This window comes from Numenius arquata, chromosome 2, assembly GCF_964106895.1.
Source record: "Numenius arquata chromosome 2, bNumArq3.hap1.1, whole genome shotgun sequence".
In the NCBI taxonomy this organism is placed as follows: domain Eukaryota; kingdom Metazoa; phylum Chordata; class Aves; order Charadriiformes; family Scolopacidae; genus Numenius; species Numenius arquata.
In genome coordinates this window covers 40979158-40988424 of record NC_133577.1, presented here as the reverse complement: position 1 = coordinate 40988424, position 9267 = coordinate 40979158, and positions in this window count along the sequence as shown.

The following is a 9267-nucleotide window of genomic DNA, read 5'->3' as shown; positions in this document are numbered from 1 at the left end:
TGCTTCTGATGCCTTCAGGTGTGTTTGGGTCATATAATCAAGTTTTCCTCATTACCACATGGGATAAAGTTTACATTCCTGTCAAGCAATAAAGACAAAACCAAAAACCTGCTCTTGCTTCCGAAAGCTGAATATGTAAAAAAACACCAAGCACTTAAGCCTTGTAGTAAAATACTGAGTCGGCAATGCTGCTGCTGCTCTCTTATACTGGGATACATAGTGCACGCTCCTGCAGAAAGCAACTGTGTTTGGCTTCCAGAGAGCGCAACCAGACTTCTCTAAGGAACCCAGTTACCACAGTGAAGAGGCAGATTGAAAGGATCCCCTAATGAGTGAATACCTCCAGGGCTTTTAGTTCCCCATCTGCTGTTTTGACAAATGCGTGTGAGCTGTTTTGCCAGCAGATATCACTATGTGTGTCCAACTTACAACCGAGAATGGGAGAGAAAAAGCATTTCTCTACGCATAAACGACAGGCAGATTTAGGAATGCCTGCTGGAGAATATATGCATTATTAGGCACATTTTTAATTCTTTTGTCAACCTCTATTATGAGGTTGTTTCACTCCAATGCAAATTAAAACATAATTTTTCGCCTTCCTATCTTCTCTTTTTTCATTATACATTTTTTTAATATGCTGCTTGATCACGGCCCCTAGAACGATATAAAAGCCTATAACTGTCTGAATTGAACTACTGTGGCCGTTCTTGTCAAAAAGAGCTCCTGGATTTATTTTTGTGTACATTGACACTATAAAATGTTACTTTCTTTTCTCTCTTCTGCAGGCAAAGAGCTATAATAATCAAGTTTCATTGTCATTTCAACCTTTGTTCTAAAACATTATGATGTGTAGAAAATTGATTAACTGGAATTTAGTATATACAACAAAAGGAAACTTTGTTGAAATCCAGAGGGCCATTTCTGTTCATTTGATAAATGTATTAGTTTCTTTGGTTTCCTGAATTACCAGGTAAAGGGCAACATTTTCCAGATCTAACTAATTTCACTGAAACATATGAAAGACAAATACCAGAAGTCAAATCTAACATATTCTTCCCAAGGGCCCTCAAAGAAACCACCCCAAACTCTTTATTTTTAAAAGCTAAAGTAAGAGTTCAAAATTAAATGGATGATTCATGTGAGATATGTGAACTGAACAACACATCAAGCTGTTGTACCAGCTGAAATGGCCTGGGTTTCCTCAGTACCGTTAAAGAAAAGAAACAAGAGGTGAAAAAATAGATTGCTGTTTTATTCCATCTACACAAATGTCACCGCATCTCGGGCTCGCAAGAAACCAGACCCTCTGCAGTGAGCTCTCTGTGCGAGGGTGAGGGCATTTAGCCACATGGCTACAGGGACAAATTTTGCCTCCTTTATCCCTCCCGGGCATGGAGGAGATGAGGGTTGGACAGGGTCTGTAGGAAGAGGATGCTGCTCAGCACTGGTGGCCCTATGACGCCTTTACACACAGTGGCAACCCTACTGCTTCCAGCTGTAGCTCTGCGGTCATATGTTATTCCTCCATAAACTTATTCCCTCCTGCTGCTGCTTTCCTGGATGTGGAGCACAGCAGAAGGCTACCGTCCCATCCTAAGGAAATTCTTGGATGTGTAGACCGACAGTCAAATGCAAAGACACCTACTGGGGTTTGCCATGAATCTTGCAAGTGAGCGGGATACAGCAGCCTCTGCAGTCGAGTAGCAGGAGGAAAAAAGCAATTGTAAATAATAGAAATATTAGCTATGAGTTCCCTGACATGATCATAGTATGTTTCTTACTGAAGCTAATTAAAGAGGAAATTCTGGTCTCATCTCTGATATGGCAGAATGTAAACAGGAAAAATGATAGTATAGGCTGCTTCTTTTTTTTTTCTTTTGAGTAACAAAAGTAACTCATTTTTAGTAAACGTAGTAAGTTTTAGTAACTTACTAAAGTTAGTAAGTAAATGTAAATGTTCCCAACTGGGCAAATGAAAATCTTTAATTTAATCTTCTGTAGGAGATACATTATAGTCCCTACGAAGTATTAACAACAACCTCTTGATGCACAAAAGATCCCTCTTGCCAGTGTCAGTCACATTTATTTCAAGTCTAGACAAAATAGCTCCTAGGTGTTGCAGGAAGAAACAATGGCGTCTGAGTGCCTCCTGGAGAACATTCAGATCTTGAGCGTATTTTGTTTTGTGCCGGAGTTGAATTTGATGTGATAGGTCTGGAAAAATATAGAGCTGACAGTCTATATACACAACCAGGTTTTTAGTCTGCACGGGTAATGAGACCAGAGCACCCAGCCACTTTTTTCATGCCTCTGTCAATTTAAAGTGCATTTTTAAATGAACAGTGGGGTTATTTGGGTCTATTAATTACAGTAATTGTTTCCTGCGTGGAAACCACATGTATGAGATATGAAAGGCGCGTGTGTGTGAGAGGGAACGCTGGCGTGTGTGACTGGTGCAATTCCCCTTTGAAGATTTTTTTTTTTATCCCTAGAGAGGGAGCTTGTAATGAGCAACAACATTTACACTGAAGACTTCAATGCTCCTTGTTGCCCCATCGTTGCCTTGCCTTTCACATGGAGATTAAAGCCAGTGGTTGAAGCTGCTCCTCCTTTTCCCATGTGGCTGATATAAATTCTACATCAAATAGAAAGGAGGAAGGGCAGGTTTGGCTGTCAGCAAAAAACGAAGGAGAGGTCTGACAGCAGCAGGGGCAGGGGCTCGGTTCTCATTAGTCTGGAGGGCACCAGAAGAGTAAAAATAAAACCTCGGGAAGATGCCTACTGTGCCCTTTAAACAAAGAGCCTGTGATTGGCATAATAAGAAGAGCAGCATTGATAAGTACATGGGAAAATGCTTTTCATAGGGCTCGCCTACTGACAGATATGATGGGAAACTCATGCAGATTTTGATAGTTTATATAAAACTTGAGCGCTGTGGTTTCTGCATTATGGAAGTACAATAATGATTCTGTAGTTCAATTTCTAACCTGTTTTCTATTACAAGTGTCTCCCTTTTAACTTTCACAAGAAAGCCTTCTTTCTGCCCGATTATGGTATTTTTCCTAGCACAGAATGATGCCAGAGGAAAATGGTTTGGGGAAAGTTTGGGATTAATCTGGAACTTTGCTGCAGTGACATATCTCAAATGTGGCTCAGCCTGTGTGCTTTCCTACCCTTTGCCCTGTGGAACAGCCTAGTTTGGAGAGAAGAGGGGAGGGATGGAAAAATGTTCAGCAACACATCCAGACAGCACGGCTTTGTTGTATTAGGGAAGAGCTATGCTGGGGAAAGAGACTGTAGATCTCCCAAGATACCCAAGAGTAGATAGTTAGCCCTTAAGCTGTGTAGATAGTTTGTGTGTTCAAGTCATGGCACAGACATAAATCACTCCTCAAAGGCACTAGGGTTCATAGTTCATTTTGTAATTTTCTCAGCTTAATTTTAGAAACATTTGCATATTCTCAATTCTGGTTTGTTTTTTTTCCTTCTGTGCTGAGGTCCTGTTCTCTGCTCCTCTGCATGGTAGATGTGTAGCAGAGACTCTGTTCTCATACACCCAGAAGTATAAAAGCAAGAGGTGCAGAGTCGGCCCAGGGATTTTTATCCACCTCTTAGTTTGGGATGGTTCCTGTGCACGACCATGGCAAAACTTACTCTCAACACAAGTGGGACAATAAATGGTCAGAAATCAGCCTTTTAGCTACTCTGATCAATGCTTTTTCCCCTTCTTTCTTTCCCCTTCTTTCCGAGGGAAATATTTATAGTTGTTAATACTGCTCCTTTTACCCCTTCTCACCCCAACTGAAGATATATGTTAAGACTTCAAGGTTCAGAGACAAGGCTATGAAATAAAACTCTCTTTGTTAGTTAAGCTAGAAATTTGAACCACCACAGAAGATTACTAAAAAGGCTTTAGGCCAGGGGAAACTTTGGTACTATTTGAACACAGAGGAACCCAGCTTGTACATTAGAGAAGATTTATATCAGTAGTAAGACCCAACTAAAAGGAAATCACAATATTTTCTTTCTCAAAAACCCTGTTGCTACCTCATATTGTTTATTGTCTTATTAGTTAAACTATTTCAGGCTTTTGCCAGAGTTTAATTACAGCGTTGATGATATTTGAGTCTCTGCTGTTTTTGATGAATAATAGGTGGTTCCTTTGAAGCTACTCCTTTAGTACCAGGTGCCATCATGTCACATGAGCACTAAATATCCAGCTGGGCCAAATGAAGAAGTAGGTGGGCTTAATGCCAGGGCTAGTGGCCCTCTCCTCCTTTTGTCAGGAGGGGAAATTTTTAGCTCTACCTGATCTTCATTCAGTGACAATGGCAATCTTTAATCTTTTTGGCTCTGTTGTTTGTGCAGTGCCTGATGGGACAGGTTTCTCATGGCAGTTTTCTTGCTGCAAAGCCAGAACAGAAGAAAGTTTGTTCTCACCTGGCCTTGGTCACCAGAATGAGACAGAGCTGCTTTTTGTGATGAAAGTAGTCCAGGGAGAAACGACTCTGGTAGATACTCTCATGTTAGTGCACTGATACACAAAAGGATAAAGTTCTTATGAGCTCGTTAAGTGCTGGTTACCAAAAAAGGTAAGTCAAGTCAGAAAGAGATTAATCTGATAGGGAACCTGTGATTGATTGTACCATGTGTTTTGAGCAAAAGGAAAAAATAGAATATGTTCTTCTTAAAACTTTTACTTATTTTGAAATACTGCATTTTTGGAAGTATTTTTGTGATGACTGAGTAATCTACACAAGTCTTGATACAGTAGGATTTAATTAAAAGGAAATAGCTGAATAAATTCTTTTAAATGTGTAATTTAAAATGGTGCCTTCAATCAAATGTAGAGATACAATAGTCTCTGTAAGTGAACTGCATCGGCCTAATGGTTTGCTATGGTTTTTATTTGTTTTATTAACTAAGAAAAAACAAACTTCTGTATGAGTTATTTTATGTTTAGGCATGATTAAAAGTTCTCACAGTATCAGGGGATATTAATGGGCAATTATATTTTGAGTTTAAAATGGATTGATTATTCCTTTCCAAGAGAACACCAATGCACAGACAATCTGCACAGAAATAACATGTCAGTAATATCACACTACTGTACAGATTTTAAAGATAAATTTCCATCTGGCAAGCAGACACTCAGGAAGGAACTGTTGTTAATGCTGCTTTCACACAGACCAAGTTCATAAGGGATAAAACCTGGCTTGAAGCTTCAGTTCTACTTCTCACAGTTGGCAAATGTAAATATACTCTAGATGTTTCTTAAAGAAATTGAGCACAAATAATCGACAAGGAAAAATCTGAGTTTCCTCTCTTGTTCCACTGGAAGTTTTGGACTACTCAGATGGTCCTTCCAGAGAACAAGAGCCAAACAGAAAAACAAAAGGAATTCCAAAAACGACAACTACAAACCAAGAGGAAAACATGTTCTGTAAATATTAATACTTTGCTGAAAACGTCAATGTGCTCAACAAACATCAGTTAATTTAACCCCTGTGAGGGAAGATAAATAATAAACCCCTCATTTACAAATGGGAAGGCAGGAAGAGAGCCTGAGGCTATTGAAATGATATCCCTGCTGACTTCAGTGGTCTTTGGAGAAGGTCCCCTCTGATCTGTGCAAGGTCAGGGCTGATGACTCCCACAGGATGCAGAAGAGAGCTAGGCTCTCTTCTGTTCTTCACCACAATACTAACCCAGCATTATATGAGGTAGGATAATGGAATAACACACAGGTGTTCGCTACAAAACACACTGAGTTCGACTGTTTCCCTAATGTATGTGCCATTGATAAACATGAATAATAACACTCTGTTATTGTAGTACTGTTTGACCTGAGGTATTCAAGGATTGTTTACAAAAGATGCACAGCATATTTTGGGAGGGAAGAAAAATTAACTAGACAAAAAACATATGGTACTTTCAGGAAACACACTGTAATTGGAAGTTATTTTTGCTCTTGGAATTGAAGCTAAGAGTAACTGCTACTGGTAAACAAAGTAAATATTAAATCCAACAGAAAGAATGGATAGGGCTGGTTGAAAGATACAATCTCAAACTGGAATGGTAGCTGAAATCTCTAAATTTACATCGTCCTGAGCTGAAATTAATTGTCAGTCTCAGAATTTTATTTAGGGAAAAGAATTAACAATAGTATTAAAATATGTTCAACTGTATTGAAATTTTCTATATTAAATGGTGATGAAATCAAGATGTAAAATATTCTGACATTATTCATCCTTATTTTGTAAAGGAAGAAAGGCTTCCTCAAAGTCTTTGATTATGTCATTTTTTTTTATAACACTTCAGCTTCATAGTGTAAAGAATAGATTTGACTGACGCTTCCATGCTTAGGCACAAGGAAGCACGCAGCTACTGATTCATAAGCACCAATGGACGTTTTCTTTGAAGGCCACCTGTACAAGTGCTCATGTTCCAGGCTGCTTATGAGATCTCTTGAGATGAAATAGTTTAAGAAAATAGGGTTTGTAGTCTTTAGCACTAGTAAGAGTTACACTAATATATCTGGGGAAGAGTGTGCCTTATGGATATTTTCTTATTTACGCTCAGCATTGCCTTTCCAATGGCTACTGTAGATTTGTTCTCCATTTTGTAGAAAGCTGATTTATATGCTAATTGGCTCACTGCGGCTCACTGAAATGAAGACTTATTTTAAAAGGGAACAATATTGTAACTCAACCCGGTAAGTGTGGGAGACAGCTGTCCGCAGCTCATAGTTTGAAATATTATTTTAACAATTGTTTCTTTCCTTTTCTTAAATCAGTGGTAGAATATTGCCATTGTGGGATTTTAGGTAGAAACACCTATTTCCTATAAGAGAAACAGATTTACAGAGAGTAGAGCTTGGAGATGGGACACCTGTTAGTTATTTTCTCATTCAGTTGCAAACTGGAATCTGAATTGTAACAAATTCCCCTTTTCAGTTTCAAAAGTTCCTCAGGAAATGGGATTACACTGAATTTAGAAATGTTGATGGTTTAAAACTGGTGCCAAGCTAAAAGAGATGTGGCAGTTGTGTGGCTCCGTGCTTGGCTTTGGGGAAACAGGACATTGTGCTTTGGGGACACATACAAATCCACCCCAGATCTGGATCTGAAAATAGCTGCTCTTTGAAAGCTTCTATCCTGTTAATGTGGAATGAAGTCTGTGTCCTGAATGGCAGTCCTTCATCATAAATCTTACCTGTGCTGTGGGAATTAACTGACACTTATAAGTCAAATCTAAAATTGGGCTCTGCATCCATTGTCACAGTACCTTGGGCCTGGCTTTGAAGTTGTATTTAGATTCCTTACAGTTAGACTTGGGGTGTCCCTTCATCTGCCACATGCAGGCTCTGGGCCTTGAGTGGGCTGGGACAGCCTCCAGGTGCGCTGGCAAGCGTTTGGTGAGGGCAAACGGTGGCTCACGTGCAGGTAGCCTTCCCCTTTGGTGGAAGGGACATTATACTGAGAAGCTGTTAGTAGGGAAGCAGAGAGGGAGGGAGGCATCTGCAGGACAGCTTGGATGCAGTTCAGACATTTGCACAAATGGAAAAAAGGAGTTAGGGAGGAACAGCCAAGCTAGAAAACTTTGTCTCTGATTGAGCAATGAGCTTCAAAATGAAGAAGAGGAGGAACAAACAGCGCATATTTCCCCTGCATCAAACAAGGGAAGGCTGGCTGAGCTGGAAAGGGCAGGCTGGGCAAGAATGTCAGAAAATATGGCTACATGTCAATGCAGAGGGTGAACAGGTTGGATAAGGAAGTAGTTGATCTCTGTGCTGGGAGCTGGAAGTGCTCACTGGATCTGAAAATCTGTCAACCAACTTGGAAATCTGAGTATGCCCAATTTTAGCTAGCCGAATTTTAACATTTTGCCCTAAAGCCCATTTGTTTTTGTAATCACCTACATAATTACTGCAAGGCATAAGGCTTTGAATTTAACAAATTCTGGAAAAATAAGGGCTTGATTCATCAGTGTTTGCCAGATTAAATAATTTCTTAGTACACAACTTTTAGACCCCAAGATTTCTTACGGTCCTGTATAATAAACTGTTTGTGCAATTAGCAATAAATTTGTCACTATAACTCACTCTCTAAAGCTAGGAACAAGTATAACATTTATTAGTGTGTTAGAGTTAGCAGTTAAAAATAGCTATCCTGTTTTCATATAGTGAGTGCACTTTTAGGCTTTTTTTCTCCAGCTCTGTAGATACAGGGAAGGTGACAGAATCAGCATGAATATGTGATAGAAAACAGTATTCTTTGTATAGAAATAAAGCTTATTTGCAGCATATTTTGATAAAGCAAAATCTGCAAATTTTGTCTTCATTGCCACCTCTTTCAGCATTGTATTTTGGGCTTTAATGAGTGTTTTATGCAACCTGTTCTAATTACCTTATCTGAAACGTGCAGTCTGATGGTTTTAATGTTAATAGCTTATGCAAATATTCAATGTTAATATATTATGCCAAACCAAATGCCAACTGGTGCTCAGCATGCAGCTTTAGTACTCAGTAATTAAACAACATACAGTGAAGGACTCACCTTTCTTCACGTTGAATACTGTGGTCTAGCATGGCGCCAGAGGCCCCAGTCTTGCTGATGTCAATGCACCAAACTCTAGGATAAAATTACTGAGGTTGCTGCTTGCAGTACTATGAATGGCAGTTAGACTATGCAACATAGACATTTAATTTTCTTAGCATTTACCAGGACTGATGGTTGTTTATTTGGAGATCTCAGACATGAAGTGTTATTTGATTTAGGGAGCAGTCCACGTAATTTATTACCCCTAGATGTCCCTTGGCTCCTTAGGAAATATCTTAATTAATACCATTTTCTTGATTAGCTGATTCCTAATTAAATTTAGTATACTGTATATGTTTATTTCATTCGATTTAATTTTGTAATAAATCTTTCAGGCTACATATCACATGTCTATCAGCTTTGAAAAACTGAAACTGATGTAATGTATGTTTATAGAAGAAAGAGTTAAGCTCACTATGGGCTTCAACCTGTGAGAGGTTGAGGAATCCTTTTATATCAGTAGGAGAAGAACTGACTGAGCCCTCATAAAATTACACCCAACCCTTGTGTGAAGGGTGGTGGTGGGGAAAGTTGAAGACTGAGGAGGAAGAGGGGAAGACTTGGGGCAAGAAGGATTCCAAAGAAAGGATTTAATTATACTGGAATTGACTCTAGATCATTCAGCTGGACTGAAACAAAATTAATTATAAAGCATTTGTTTTGAAGA